Source organism: Lycium barbarum, chromosome 5 (genome assembly GCF_019175385.1).
Source record: "Lycium barbarum isolate Lr01 chromosome 5, ASM1917538v2, whole genome shotgun sequence".
NCBI lineage: Eukaryota > Viridiplantae > Streptophyta > Magnoliopsida > Solanales > Solanaceae > Lycium > Lycium barbarum.
Window position 1 is genome coordinate 119,747,527 of NC_083341.1, and position 17,255 is coordinate 119,764,781.

Sequence of the window (17,255 nt, forward strand, 5' to 3'; positions counted from 1 at the left end):
CGTTGAAGAGCTTAGAATGGCTTGGCACTTTTGTTAGGGGAACCATAGATACAGGGATGTCGTTGACTGACGTTTAGAGGTCAGTAGATCGAGACAACATTGATGTCAGCCCATGTAACCATTCAGACTGCCCTTCGAAGGGCCAAAAGGGCACAGACTGAGAGAGGGCATATTTCGATCCGAGGAGTGGACTTCTTTTGATGTTTTGTATTTATTTACTTTTAAGCCTTGTAATCCCACTTGAGAAGATATTATTAATGAAAAGCATGGGATTTTTTTTTGGGAACAAAAAAAGTTGTTTTACATATGGCACAATTTTACTTCATACGCTAGTAGCCTCGGAGTAACGAGTTATAGGAGAATGAATTATATATTGTCTAAATGCTTATTTGATATAACGGCTGTGTGAAAATCATATATATTAGTAAAATTCTTGATTGGTCCACATTCCGGACACTACCTAAAAGAAAAACCAAGAAAACAACCCCTAAAACTAAATTTAGCTCCACTTTTAAAAGGTTAATTTGCTAATAGGAAATGAAGACTCCAGACAGGATGAGTGCGACTTCTCCTCACATCAACCTAGTCAGTGATGATGAGAACATGGAAGCGACAAGTAAGAAAAATCGACAGTGGGACGATAGTATGACCCTGGCTACTGCTAGAATGAAAGAAGTTGTCCAAACCACTAGGGCGGCCAATGAGAAGATGAAAGAAGCTGAAACTCTCCTAGCTTATGTTGAAGAGCTAACTAAGCAACACCCTGCCAATAGGGTAAAACGGGGAAAGGCGCCTGAAGCCCCACTTGGGAGTTATGTCCCATTCAGTCAACAAGAAGGGCTTGACCCCATACCTCACGAAGATGACAAACTACTTATCCACAACCTGAAAGTCTATGGAGACCCGTGCGAATCTCAGATCGAGTAACCTCCGGTTTTATGCACAATTGTTCTTCAGGGCACAAGATTTCATAATTAGGGTACGCCGGTAAAAATGTCCAAACAAGAACTCTTAGAGACTTTGAGGAGTTTTGGAGTGTACACGTAAAGCCCAAATCTGTTGCCACCGTGTGCTCCTTCCATGATTTACTGAAAATGCCTCTACCACCGAAGCCAGTCGTGGCATACAACAAATGAGTGTGGAGGGCTGGAAAAGAAGTTGATCTAATGGATTAACCAAGGGAGAATTAGCCAACTATGGGGGCCCCACTCTTTCCTGACCCATGACCAAGGGAAAAATCATCCAGAAAAGATATCGAGGGTTAGGTTTTGGAGAAACGACTTCTCAAAATTTGAGGAGTCATATGCCAGGATTCACTCCCTACTATGTGGTGTGAAGAAGATAAGAGCAATGCCGCAAACCTATCAGGGTCACCTAGGATCTTCAAGAGAAAGGATTTGCATATTTCATCATGGTCGCCCTAGCCACGACATTGAGGAATATGTGGATTTCAATCTTGAATTGGAACGCCTCGTGAGTGAAGGCCACGTTTGGATTGTCGCAGGAAGATAAGGTTAGAAGATGAAGATGAAGAAGACAATGAAGACCTGCTTAACATTGTTGGGTAGAAAAAACATAAGTATCCTTTTACTGCTTTCAATAAGATAGAATATTTCTTTCCCTTTTTATGTAAATGGAACCATGCCGACCTGATGTCCCGTTAGGGATATGTGGGAAGCCTACATAAGGACTGGTCAGGGTAGAAAACTAAGTTTCGGGTAGCATAGAAAAAAACCTTTTCTGTGTATTCCTGAACTACGGATTGACCTGATTTCCCTTTGGTGGGATACGTAGGCAGTCTATTTAAGACACGGTCCTTTTATAATAAAATTTAAAAATCCCCCTTAGTACCGGATGGGTAGAAGCAAATCAACCATGAAGACCACTTACCAAAAATCAATATTCCTAAGAACAGGGCCAAAATACCCTCAGAATGTAAACTGATCAAGAGTTGAAATAACATATATGAATCTATGTGCTATAAACTGTAAGCAACGTGATATCTTGTGTTTCGTGCTTATGTTTAACGCTAACTTTGGAGCTTTTGAGTTGTTTTCTCTTATAGACAGGGGTTGATTTGCTGGCACCAGTTTCTCGGCCAAAAGCTGTTGCAGCGTCCTTAAACCCTCCGCAAGAAGGAAACATGCCTGAGACTCCGCCACCAAACAACAACCAGAACAGAACTGCTTTAGTCGAAGGTACCCCAATAGCTGACATAGTTGGAATGCCTTTGGCAGAGGCCGTTAACCTGCTAATAAGGCAATTAGCTGAAGGTAGAGAAGAAGTATCCTGCCTAAGGGCTGAAAAGGAAAATGCTACTAAAACTAAGGCTAGAAGGCCTGCACCCATTTTCCCAAATTTGGACTTACCTATCCCTGACCATTTCCCACAAACTCAGACTGGGCTACTTTTTAAACTTCACTGCGCCGAAACACCACCCATATGGGGGATTCCTCCCACCAAACACCAGCTTTCCAAACACCTGCTCACGCTACAACATTTTATAACATAAACACTTATCAAGCCCCTCAGGTAGCGAGAATTTCTGCAATCCGCCCCGTACAACCAAATGTTACTTTTCAAGACCATATCACCCATATTGACTTCTCACCAGAACTGGAGAACATGGAAATGTTCTTTGAGGCTAGACTAGACAAAATCTAGAATGAGATAGGGAAGAAAATTGTTGAACTAGAATATGGTTCTAAAAAGAAAGAGGGCCTAAGATACTTTGATTTGTGCATACATCCAGACTTGGGTCTACCAGAAGGTTTTGAAATTCCTAAATTCGACCATTTCAATGGATCAGGAAATCCCAGGGCCCACTTAAGAGCTTATTGCGACCAGTTGGTCAGAAATGGTGGAAATAAAGCTTTGCTCATGAGATTATTCAGTCGAAGTCTGTCAGGAACAGCCATGAAGTGGTTTATCTCACAAGACATCAGTAGATGGAAGACATGGGAAGAGATGGCAAGTTCATTCATGAAAAGATTCTGCTTCAATGTGGAAAACGTGCCCAATCGCTTCTCATTAGAGAAAATTCATTAGAAATCGACCTAAACCTACAGAGAATATGCCAGTCGATGGAGAGATAAGGCTGCTCGTGTGCAATCACCTATGACTAAAGCTGAGCTGGTAGCTACATTTATACGGTCCCAAGAATCTGATTGTTTTGGCAAAATAATAACTATGAAAGGGAGCTCCTTTGCAGATTTAGTCGCCGTTGGGGAAGACATTGAAGATGGCCTCAAGACCGGTAGGATTGTCAGTGTATTAAAAAGAGCAGGTGTTTTTGGCACCACGAGTGGCAAAAAGAAGAAAGAAGAAGTAGCTTATGTTTCTAGAGCAACTAACCCAAAAAGCCGAGGAAAAGAGATAACCCACAAAAATCAAGATAACTACCTATTGCCTCCACCAACCAGCTATATAACCACTTCACCCCAATATAGCTCGATGTTTGTGTGCTATGCAAACCTTGGCTACCAAGCTCCACAACTAAATTACCAAATACCAGCACTTAGCAACCAAGCTTCACGACATAATTATCGAATGCTAGCACCCAATAACCAAACTCTACAAAACCAGACTTTCCAAAACCAGCCTCCACCAGCAAACTATGAGGCACCCTAAAAGAAACCTCTGAGAGTATTCATTCCTTTACCAGAATCAAGGGCTAGTTTGTTTGCCAAACTAAGAGATGCCGGTCGAATGAGTGCTTTTCCACCAAAACCTGCTAACACCAAGGATCAATGGTACAAGTCGGATTTCACTTGCGCCTATCATTCTAACCAAGTTAGCCACACTACCGAATATTGCATAAACTTAAGGCATAAGCTATAAGATATGATTGACAATCATGAGCTTATCCTGGAGCCAACACCTCCAAATGTGGATACAAATTCTCTCCCAAAGTATGGAATCAAATTCACATGATAGAAAGAGGTGATGAATGGGAAGAGAGCCCTGCGATCATTTGCCCAGATATTGAAGGGTTGGAAAGCACTGTTGCTTCGTTGTCCTTACAAGAGCAAAAAGAAGTGTTAGGCCCCATGGCAAGGAAATCTGAGATGTCCCGATCGTATGTTGTAGCCAAGAAAGAGACCTTCGTGCTTAAATATCCCTCAACAGGCGCTCGAATTCAGCACGAGCCGTTCGTATTCAAAACATCAGGGCTAGTTGAGAATGCACTTGTTATGATCAAACCACCGCACCTAATGATGGTCAGTAAAGGAAAAGAGATAGCCGCTGTGGTTCAGGGTATGACTAGGTCTGGAAGGTATTATGCTCCATAAGAGCTTGTACTCGAAGCGCCACATCGCGAAAATCCATAGAAAAAACCAATCACTGAAGGTGAAGCTGAAAACTTTTGGAGGCAAATGCTAGTGAAGGATTATTCGATTGTTAAGCACCTGCATAAAACTCCTGCCAGGATATCAGTAATTTCATTATTACTCAGTTCGTCTCAATATTGCTTAGCCTTAATGAAAGATTTGGATGAAGTCCAGGTACCTGCCGGCACTACAAGTGAAACATTGGCCGAGATTATAGGGTATGTTGTACGAGCGCGTAGGCTATCATTTTCTGATGATGAATTACCATGAGAGGTTAAGACCCACAATAAGGCCTTGCACATAACAGTCAAATGCCGCGATAAGATTATCTTTCATGTGCTGATTGATGGAGGGGCCGGGTTGAATATATACCCCGTGACGACTTTGAAACATATTGGCAAAATCCGCTAGAGTCGAACAAACGTAAAAGCTTATGAAGGCGCAACCAGTGAACCAATTGGTGAAATAGATCTACACATACAAATGGGTCCCGCAGAGTTAGTGGTGGAGTTCGTCATCATGGATATCAAAATGAGCTACAACTTATTATTGGGACGACCATGGTTGCACGCCGCTGGAGTTGTGGCATCTTTGTTTCACTAGTCTTTCAAATTTATATGGGATGATCAAGAAGTCGTGATTCACGGTAAGGGAAGTATCCACAATTATCAGGACAATTCGGTACCGATTATAAAGAAGTCACCAGTTGGTACTGACTTTCACACTGTCGAATTAGCCATGATAAATGGCATGGGAGATGATGAAGATATCCCTATGCCACCGGTCTACAAAATGATTTCTACGACTATGATAAGAAGTGGGTTTGAGCCCGAGAAAGGTCTGGAAAGGAACTTACAAGGAATTAAAGAACCGGTGAATATAAAAAATGGGAGATACTGATTTGGGGTTGGATACGAGCCATTTGAGGTAGAAGAAGAAGAAGAAGCAGAACTTGGACCAAGAGTCCCGTTGAAATGAGAAAGCCATTTACTCATCTATACCAGTCCTTTATAACCTGCCAGTTGAGTCACAATAGTAAAAATCCAGAAAAGGGTTTAAGGACGTTGTTTTGGGAAGAGGAGTACGCTACCATCATTGAAGAATGCTTTGAAGCACTGGAGAATCGTTATGCAAATGCTTTGAAGCACTAGAGAATCGTCATGCTGAGCCAGGAGAAATGTCGAGTGGATGGACCTCTAGCCCATTATTCAACTTGCGGTAGAAAGAATGCTCACTTTCAGAAAAACGGAGAAAGTCGGCTTTGAGGCCCAGCTTATCGCCCTTTCATGCTTTTACATTTCCCTATTACGTGTTTAATAATGGAAATGGCTTGATGTTCCATTCCGAGTCATGACCGCAGTTTGTATCACTCTTTTAAATTTCAAATGAAAACGCCTCAAAGTTTGCAATAAGACAAAATTGTTTAACTTTACCTATATATATATATATAGACACACACACACACACATAGATAAATACATAATTAAGATTGCTTTTACATGATTGATAACCGTGTTATTTTGCTTTTACAGTAATAATACAAAAGCCACAAATAATGTCATGACATTTTACGAAACAAATAAAAACGACGACGAACAAAACAACGATCAAGGAGAAGAGATAACTGAACCGGAAGGATTGATAGACGTCAAGGAGGAATATGAAATACACCGACACCAAACCTAGAGGAAATAAAGGCATTTAATCTAGGGGATGAGGAATTGATTCGGGAAACCAGAATAAGTGTACATCTGACAGAGATTGAGAAAGAAGGGTATCAAAGCTTGTAGAAAAAGTATAAAGATGTTTTCGCTTGGTCATACGCCGGTATGCTGGGTTTGATTACGAACATTGTTGCCCATAGGTTGCAGATCCTAGAGGGATTCGCCCCGGTAAAACAGAAAATCAGGCAGCCTTAGCCTGATGTTAGCATCCGAACTAAAGAAGAAGTAGAAAAACAGATTCAGTCGGGAGTTATGGAAGTGACACCATACCCGACATGGTTAGCGAACATAGTCCCAGTACGAAAGAAAGATGGGAAAATTAGGATATGTATGGATTATCGTGATCTTAACCGCGCTAGCCCAAAGGATAATTTCCCACTCCCAAACATTCACATACTTATTGACAATTGCGCCAAGCATGAGGTGCAATCTTTTATGGATTGTTACGCGGGCTATCATCAAATACTGATGGATAAGGAAGATGCTTAGAAGATGGAGTTTATTACACCATGAGGGCTATATCATTACCTAGTAATGCCTTTTGGGCTCAAGAATGTCGGCGCTACTTACATGAGGGCGATGACCACCATTTTTCATGAGATGATGCATAGAGAGATTGAAGTGTATATGGACGATGTTGTTATCAAGTCCCGAGTGGGTGGGGATCATCTTAAGCACTTAAAAAAATTCTTCAAAAGGCTCCGCAAGTATGATTTGAAGTTAAATCCTGCAAAATGCACATTTGGAGTGCCCGTTGGGAAGTTGCTAGGATTCATAGTCAGTCGTCGTAGTATTGAGTTAGATCCCATAAAAATCAAAGCAATTCAAGAACTCCCACCACCAGCGACAAAGAAAGAGGTCATGAGTTTCCTAGGAAGGTTGAATTGCATTGGATGCTTCATCACTTAGTCCACAGTAATTGTAGAATCAATTCTCAAACTCCTCAAGAAAGATACTCCAACTAAATGGACAGAAGATTGTCAGAAAGCTTTCGACATAATCAAAAGATACTTGTCAAATCCACCCGTTTTGGTCCGGCCAAGGCTAGAAAGCCCTTTACTGTTGTACATGTCAGTATCAGAGAATGCTTTTGGATGCATGTTGGCACAAAATGATGAAACAGGCAAGAAACAGAGAGCCATCTATTACATCTGTAAGTAGTTCACACCGTGTGAATCCAGATATTCCTTGGTGGAAAAGAAGTGTTGCACTCTAACCTGGGTCTCTCAGAAATTAAGACATTATATGGCTGCATACATGACTTATTTGATCTCAGGAGTGGACCCCCTAAGGTACATCTTTCGCCAACCTATGCTGATAGGGAAGCTGGCCAAATGGCAAATGCTATTGAGTGAGTTCGACATCCAATACGTCGCACAGAAAGCAGTTAAGAGGAAAGCATTAGCAGATTTACTGGCACGAAGCCTAGTGGATAACAACCCCGTACCTTTATAGACTTACTTCCCCGATGAAGAAGTGATGACAGTTGAAGGTGAAAAAAATGAAGACGAATTAGGCTACAAAGTATACTTTGATGGAGAAGTCAACTTTAAAGGATCAGGAATCGGAGCCATTTTGGTTTTAGACTCAGGCCAATATTATCCAGTGGCTACCAAGTTGAACTTCAACTACACCAACAATATGACCGAATACGAAGCTTGCATTATAGGTCTTTGTTTAGCCCTTGACATGGATGTGCGAAACCTTTAGGTAATTGGCCACTCGAATTTGTTGATTCATCAAGTTCGAGGAGAATGAGCCACCAAGAATGAAAAGATCATACCGTATGTTGGACTTGTGCAAAGACTGGCAGATCGGTTCTAAGAAGTCAAGTTCAAATATATACCAAGAACCCAAAATGAGTTCCCTGATGCATATGCGACAATAGCATCCATGATTCAGCATCCTGACAGTAAATACATTAATCTTGTCAGAGTCGAAATAAGAGATCAACCAGCTCACTGTGCTTTTGTAGAAGCAAAGATTGATGGAAAACCTTGGTATGCTGACATTAAATTGTACTTGGAGAAAGGAGAATATCCTGAAGGAATCACCATCAATGAGAAGAGAACTATCAGGAAGTTGGCAAATGGTTTCTTCCTTAATAAGAATGTTCTGTATAAAAGGACCTCAGATTTGGGTATGCTCAAATGTGTTGACTCTATTGAAGCTACAAGATTAATTAAAGAAGTGCATGCTCGAACTTGCGGGCCTCACATGAATGGGTTCGTGTTAGCGAAGAAAATCTTAAGAACAAGTTATTACTGGATGACTATGGAGAACGATTATAGCAGATTCGTCCAGAAATGCCACAAGTGTCAAATTCATGGAGACTTGATAAAGGTACCTCCAATAGAACTGAATGCTATGACGTCACCTTGGCCATTCACCGCTTGGGGCATGGATGTCATAGGACCAATTGAGCCAGTTGCGTCAAACAAGTACCGTTTTATTTTGGTCGCCATAAACTACTTCACCAAGTGGGTGGAAGCGGCATCCTATGCGTCAGTAACAAAGAAGGTAGTAGCGAATTTTGTGCACAACAATATCATATGCTGATTCGACATCCCAGAATTGATCATAATAGACAATAGGGCTAATTTGAACAACCACTTGATGAAAGAAATGTGTGCGCAATTCCAAATCACTCACCAAAATTCGACCGCATACCGGCCACAAATGAATGGAGCTGTGGAAGCCGCCAACGAAAACCTCAAGAAGATCCTTAGAAAGATGATTGATAACTACAAAAACTGGCATGAACAACTGCTACATGCATTACTGGGATATCGGACTACTGCCAGAACTTCAACTGGAGCCACCCCATATCTGTTGGTCTATGGCAGTGAGGCGGTGATACCGGCTGAAGTAGAAATCCCTTCACTTCGAATCATATAAGAAGCTAAATTAGACGACGCGGAATGGATCCGCAAGAGGTATGAACAACTAGCTTTAATAGATGAAAAGAGGATGATTGTTATTTGCCACGGTCAGCTGTACCAACAAAGAATGGCACGAGCTTTCAACAAACATGTGAGGACTAGACTTTTCGAAGTAGGGCAATTGGTGCTCAAACGGATATTCCCAAATCAAGAAGAATACAAAGGGAAGTTCGCGCCAAACTGGCAAGGGCCTTATATGGTGCGAAAGGTGTTATCAGGATGAGCAGTTGTCCTCGCTGAAATGGATGGCCAAGAGTGGTGGAGAGCAATCAATTCAGATGCCATCAAGAGATACTATGTTTGAGGAAGAAAACGACTTCAGAGATTCATAGCTTTAGTTTTATTTGCTTGTAATTGCATTTCCATTCCTTGTAATTTTGCATTTTTAGTAAAAAAAAAGAAAGACAAATCTTATGTACGAACTACGCGAGGACTTGAGTCCCTATACTTATAAGGGGATACGTAGGCGCTTTTCCAAGCTCGGTCGCTTTAACCAAAAAATTCAAAAATCATGTATTCTGAACTACGCTATGACCTGATTCCCATTCGGGATACGTAAGAGCTCTTATGAGTTCGGTCTCACCAATAAAAATCCAATATATTTATCCCGAACTACGTTATGACCTGATTCCCATTTGGGATACGTAGGCACTCTCCCGAGCTTGGTCTTTCCAAATAAAATTCCTAATAAACCCTAAGAAACCTCGGAGATGCCTTGGCAAAAGAAAGACAAAGATAACCCCATATGGAAACTGGGGTAGAATTTTTGAGCGGACCTTAAAAATTCTTTTGAGATACAAGTTCAAAGGAACAAACTGATTAGAACATCTGCACTGGGGTAGAATTTTTTAGAAAGTCTCAAAAATTCCTTGGACATGGCGAAATCCGATATTGTACAAAGGTGTATATAAACTAGGGAAAAATGTTCGAAAAGGATTCAAAAATTTTAGTGCAAGACAAGATCAAGACGAAAAAGAAGTAATAGAGGAGTTTGTTCGAGTAACCAATGTCATGACATTAAAAGGTTGCGTATAAAATATGATTTTCAAATATATATATATATATATATATATATATATATATACCACTACTACAGATTTATTACTACAAATATATATGTTTTCAAAAAATCATCGCCCAAAGAATTTCCACTTTGCGAAAACAAAAGATTTTCAAGGAAAATGAGCATTCTTTCCTGCCAAAGTGTGAACAGTAGAAATTCACATGCTGGAAGAGCGGTCGACTAAATAGGAAACTCACGAATTTTTCTGTGGATGCAGGAACAAACAAGCAAGGATAATTACACTAACTTTTTTGCTAGAAATTTTTGAAACAGGGATAACAATGACAAAGCGAAACGAAGAAGAAATCTCAAGAAGAAATGGCAAAAAAGAGTATCCACAAAAAAGGTAACGAAACTCTCCTTAAGTAAAGTTTTTTCACACTGACGAGTTTGTTCATAGCAGAGCAGAAAAAAAATTAGAAAAAGAAAATTTTTAAGACTACTGGAAGATATAACCACGATATACTGGAGTCCGGTCTCAACTAAACAGTATTGTATCAAGGTATTGAGACCCCGACCTAGACGTCACATGGCTTGCCTTAATACATTGACTAATTAGATGTCTTAAATTTGGTAAGCACATTTCTCACCTGAATTAGGTGACATAATTCTGACATCAAATTTAAGATCGTTGACATGGAATGTCAGCAAAGATGAATTAATTCTGGCCCGAAGGGTGGTCACAGTTTTCATCCTGGCAATCTATGATTCGAAGACAAAGAGTTGATATCGGCATTGTAGTGCTATATTCACTACGAAAAAGTCTAGTCCTTTTGGAAGATGTGAACCCTGTCGACGGGCGGGTATTCTTCCCCGAAATAAAAAAAAAAGGAGCGTGTCAGTCTTGCCACCGAGGTAAAGCTTCATTCCTCAAAATGACGATTTGGGCGATACGACTTCATGCCGAAGGGGTTGTAGTCTCCATCCATATATAGCAAAAATAGGTAGTATAATTTCGAGGTTGATGTCCACAGTCGTTGAAATACAAATGTGATTCCTACATCAAGATTTGCGGTTGCTACTACAGTTTATCTCAAGTTGATGCAATTCTGGTTCAGGGATAGCGCTTGTCATGAGAAAAGGCCCGCACTTGAGCATGCAGTCATTAGCTTGAATATTCTGACTGAATGTTGTAATTCTGATACAAAGCTTAGTGGTTATCATGAAAGGAATATGATACTGCACTCTGATGTGCAGTCTTCATTTGGGTATTTTTGACTATAAGTGATGTAGTTCTGAGCTGGTATACAGCAGACTTCGTATGAGGATAATGATGCAGTCGACACCAAATTTGCGATAGTCACCGCAGTATGTGAAATTATGTGATTTCAAATTTTCAGGGGTAGTGGATGTAATAAGAAACAAAAATGACCCCGCACTTGAAAATATGGTCTTCATTAATAACATCTTGCTTATGAAAATAAAAATCGGACTAGGGTGTGAAGGTTTAGCAAGAATGCGGTATAACCCGACCCAGATCCCAACAGAAGTTATCATTGAACAATGAAAAAATCTGAAAATGACGAGAAAAGAACCGACAAAAGTGTCGTGATCATTATCCGAAGTAGTCAAAAAGTTATTTTTCAAAAAAAAAAAAAATACACGAAAGCACACACTTACAAGAAAAGAAGAAACAAAAAGGAAATGCATTTGCAAAAAAACAGACATAATATCGGAGGAATACAAGTCAACGCTAGCAAAAGGGCAAAATTCCACTCATGTATGACTACGTTAAGATCAAATTTATGATTAACTAAAAGGCAGAACTCAGCATTTGGAGAGAAGCTAGAAGTACCTAGGACGGAAGCAAAAAGACGGATTCAGAACATGCAGAGCATACGTGGAGCTTTTTCTTGGGAAACCGGTCAAAAATCGTGTACGAGAGTCAAGCTTTCTACACTAGGGATTGGAAAATCACTTCAGGCATCAACACTAATAAATCCTTTTCAGAAATGGCTTCCGGTTCGAATTTTCAACTGGAAATAGTCAAAGGGATTCCCACATAAAGGGATATTCCTTTTTGGGCTATCGAGTCGAACTACAATTGGCCTGATTCCCGAAGCCAGAGATAGTTAGGTTACTCAAGTTTCGAGAATCGGCCATATTCCTATAATTATCCCGGGACATCCCGAGATAGTTTGAAGAAAATTCTTTACTTTGTAGTCCTCAAAGAGTCAGAACTACAAATGGCCTGAATTCTCATGTGACCAGAGATATGTAGGAAACCTAGAAATCAGGGCCCGGCTATACTTTTAAAATTTGTGTGAAAACGAGTCATGAATTCTATTATCCGGTAAAAATTAGGATTGTCAAATTTGTAGCTAGAGGATGACTTTGCCATTCTCGAACTTTGAAGGGGCAGTTGTTGATACCTAATTTTTACCGCTTAAGAGTCGTATTTAAATTTTTGCAAATTCCCTAGTCGAAGAAGGAGAAAGGATATTTTTTAGAATTTTAAAATAAGTAATATTTCAAAAATCCCGATAAAATTGCAAAATTGACGTTTGAATTACTATTTAGTGAAAACTGACGATTACGAGAAATGACGAGTTATTTACTTTACAAGCATGCGTTAAAATTAAAACAAATATCCCGCTCCGTCTAATTTGGAAAAATCGCTAATTAAAAGGCGATGTATGAATCACTTCTCATTTAAGCGCATTTTTTACATATTTGAAATATTAGTCGAAACTATGTCAATTTTGGGCTTGTTTTAAAGCTCGTATTTTAAAACTGCGTATTATAAATCTTATGCTTGTCAAAAGTTATTTTATGAGGGATTTTTAAACTAGTACGTAATTTTTAAAAATATTTATTTTATTTTAAAGTGGGTATAACATTTTAAAAGTGTATATTTTAAAAAAAAAAAGGGAGGGGGGGGGGGGGGGGGCGTTAATATTACCCTCCCATTTATTTCACATTTTCACGCGTCATTTTTTTTTACCCTAAACATTTCCTTTCTCTCTCTTTGAGAGAAACTGATGGCGGTGCTAGGGTTTTGCTTTGGTACCACCACTAGCCACCGTTCCACCAACATTTCTCCACCATTTTTGAGCCATTGTTGGGTATTTTCCCGCCATCTCTCGTGGTGTGGGATGCCCTGGGTGGAGCCTTCAGCTCTTAGCCATCTGGTGCCACCACACCACACATGAGAGATGCTGTTGTGGTGATTTGCTCAACACCTGGCTACAATATTCGTCCTTTGTACTAGTTTACATGACGTGTAAGGTTTGGATTAATTTACAACGGTCCTTTTTGGATTGATTTTGGGTACAATTTGTTTGTTTGTGTGATTAGGCGTACGATTTGTGATTTCTGTTATTTTTATGCGCTAATTTGGGTTCGTTTTCTCCCTCTGGTGTACTATCACGCGTGATTTTGCAATTGGTACGATTTGGATAAAATTCCTTTTGTCTTTACTGATTTTTGAATTATGATTTGATTATCTGGAATTTGAGGGAAAATTTCGGGGATGAAACTCAGTTTAGGTCGATTATACCCCTAAGGTTCTTATTTGGTGTCCTATAAATACATAGTATAGGTGACATTATAAGGGTCCGAATTTAAAAAAAAAAATAGCTAGGGTTTGGATAATCACACTGTTGTTTTCCAAATTTTACTATTATATCTAAAATATACTATATAATATACAAATACTATCACTAATATACTATTATTACTTCAGAAAATACTATACTATACTACAAAATCAAGAACAAAGGGCTTTGCAAAAGGTTTTGAGTGTTGTTGTTGAAGAACATTGATTCAATCTCTCTATTTTGATCTTTGGGTTTCCTTTGCAAGAGGTAATATCCCTACTCTACTATTTTATTCAATTTCAGTTTCAATGTATACTTAAATAACTATATTGGTGCTTTGATATGTGCTTTGAGATTTTAGATTACTGATTTGGATATCATTTTGCCTTAAAATCTATTGATGATGTCTAAGTTGTTGCAATATGATTTAGTTGGCCTGAATTATGTTGAGGTTCTGTTTGTCTTCCTTCTGGAATTTTGGAAATTAAAGATGAGATATAAATGATTGTGTTTGGAGTTCAGTCTTGTTGTACTAAGTTGTTTGAGGTTCCAACTTTGTTATGTGATTTTGTTAAGACTTGGTATTGTTCCATTAGAAATTTAGGTATTTAGTCTTGTTCTTGTTGATTTCTATTCATTATGTTGTGAAGATGATCCTGTTTGTTAATCATGGATTGATTTTGTCTATTAGTTTTTTTTTTTTTTTGTCCCAATTTTCAAAATCTAATATGGCTTTAGGCTGGCTTCATTATAAAAAAAACTTGATTTTTTTTTCCAGAAATCTGTTAGTCTAAGTTTTAGAGGATAAATTTGATCCCTCTCCATCATTTGTTGTTCCTGAATCACTCTTAATGGTCTAATATCTTTTGAAAAGGTAACTTAAGGCCTTGAAATCTCCTTGTTAGTTGAAATTTTTTTGAAGTCTTTAAGATTACTCCTAAACCTCTGTGTATTGCCAATATTTACCTAGAAACTACTTAAAAAGGAAAGAAGGAGGGTATTTTCCTAAACTATTGTGTATAAGTCTCAATCTTGTAATAACTTGTCTTTTTTTACTAGTCATTCATCTAGATTATCATGAAAACTGCTCTATGTCTTTACTTGGAATTTGAGTGATGAATAAGCAGATTCAATGTGCTTTTGTTGGTTGGATAAGTAGAAGTGTAAAGAAGACTAAAACTGAACCTAGATTTTTTTTTTTGAAGTTAGTAGCAGCTCATGCTCTTTTTCTTTCCCCTCTGTGTGGTTGACTTCTTTGAGACTTGATCCTTAACTAAAGTTCCTTTTTGAAACCGTGTTGTGAATCTGATTAAGATTTGAACTTTGTTGAGCTTAGTATCATGTTAAAACTGAGACTAAAAGTGCTTTAAAAAACAAGTAGAGTACTTGTTTGCTTATACCTGCTTTGTTACTTGTTTGGGAATTCCATAGACATACATGTATGTGATTCCTAATTTTTCTTGCTTTGTTCAAACTAAGTGTGATGTTTTGTGTTTGATATAGTATTATGACCCTTTATGGTCACATTTTAAAGCTTCTTTGGACTTGTAACTGTTTCCATGTGAACCTCCCATTATCTGTGATTTGCTGTGACGTTAATTGACTCATATCTACACCTAGGATAGATTCATGCTCCTTCCTGATCTCCGTGAATTTGTTGATCTAGTCTTGACTACTCTTTGTACCCTAGTGTGACCCCTACTTGATTTCTACCTTTGTGTTGGACTTCTGTGTTTAAATTCTGAATAAAACTAAGCATAAACCATCATTTGAGAATCTTGTTAATGCTTTATGAGATTGCCTATATACTGAAATGATCCTTGTGATTAGTTGAGACTCTTGTGACCTAAGATTTCTGAATCTTGCTAAGTACATGAAGATAAACAATAACCTTCTTGAACTTGTTGGTGAGTTATGAGACTGTCTAGGTTGAGAATTTGTTTGGGCATGGCACGAACAGCTTGACCCAGTAATTAAAAGGGTTTGAGTGCCCTGAATCTTATGTGCATTTGTTGACTTTGTTTCTGGGAACTATGAGAAAAAGATAAAGGATAAGAAAGTTATAAAGCACTTGGCTTTTGGCTCAAAAATTGAAATAAGAGGGGCTGGGGACAGTTTATAGGTTGATCTTGTCTCTGAATTTCTGATACTTCCCTGTATTCTACTTATTTGTAGTTTGCATGAAAATTGCTCTTTGTAACCTATGCTCTTATACTAATATAGGGTCATAGTGTGTTTGAGATTTCTTGCTTCACATAGGCCATTAAAACCAAGTAGAGGAAGACTAGAATAAGATCAAAACTGTTTTATAAGAACTGAGTGTGATACTTATTTTGAGATGGTCACTTCCTTTACTGTTTACTTGTTTATTTGAATACTATCTTATGTGTTATTTGTTCCTGCCTGAACCATGTCTATTGTGTTCATTTTGAGCTTAGGATTGAGTATCATGAACCTTATATCCTAGAGCTAGCTTGTCTGCTTCATTTTACCTTATCAGTTCGATTTATGGAACTGGGAACTAGCATAGGATTCTTGCCTTGCCTTGTTTGTTTCTTTGGTTTTGGTTTGACATGACTTTACTCTGCTATTTTATTGCATTGTTGTTGCTTGCCCCCTATCACTATGAACCCTCTATTTGTGACTATGTTCTTGCCATTGTGGCTGCGGTGTTATTTGCAATTTTCAAACACTTTGCTTCGCTTAACTTGGTAACTTGACACCCCTCTAGTCCTATGCGTGCATCAGTGTTGAGACCTTAAGTTGAATATAAGTGAATATAGTAGTCCTTTTTGGTGTTGTAGATCACTGATTAGCAGAAATTTACTATGCCTTAGAACCAATTAGTAGTCTAAAGTTCTTGGTTAGAAAATGAAGTTCTTGGGGATTTCATTCTAGTTTTGATTTCGAAAACTGAAGTAATTAAGTAAGGTGTATACTGAGTATACATGGAGGGTATGTCACTATGGTTTTGCTCTCCATTAGACGTATACTGGGTGTATATCAAGTGTATAATGACTCTTGACACTTAGAAATTTCTGGGTATTTCTTTTGGGCCATTACCATTACTGTTGGGCCTGCATCTCATCCGGGCTATCCTATTATCTCTTTTAGCTGATGTTTTTGATCATTATATTTGGGCTCAGCCCAGTAGTGTTGTAATTAAATCTTTGGCATTGTAATAATTATTGTAGCCTTTTAATTCTTGTGCCTAGTTTAATCCATTGATGTATTCTAATACTGTGTATACCCTTCTATGTCTTTGTCCACCTAAAATCTGTCGTTGGGGCCCAACAGGGCTCACTAACGCATATAGATCGAGTCAACCCACTTCTTGGAGCTTGAATATGGAGCATGTGCATTTTTGGACCAGAGGATACCCCGTTGCAGATACCTTTCCTATTGGGCTTGGTCGGCCTAATCTCTCTATCTCCTATACTTGTGCATTTCAATTCATACTCACTTTCTTATAAAAAAAATTGAAACTCTTTAATTGGTTATCACTCAATTAGAGTCATCAAAATTTGATTCTAACGCTTTGCAAAAAATGATTTTGAAGGAATTGATATAACTTAAAAGTGGACTGATTTTGTAAATGTTGGACTAAAAATGATTGATTTTTATAAATTACAGGACTGATTTGGACTCTTTTGAAA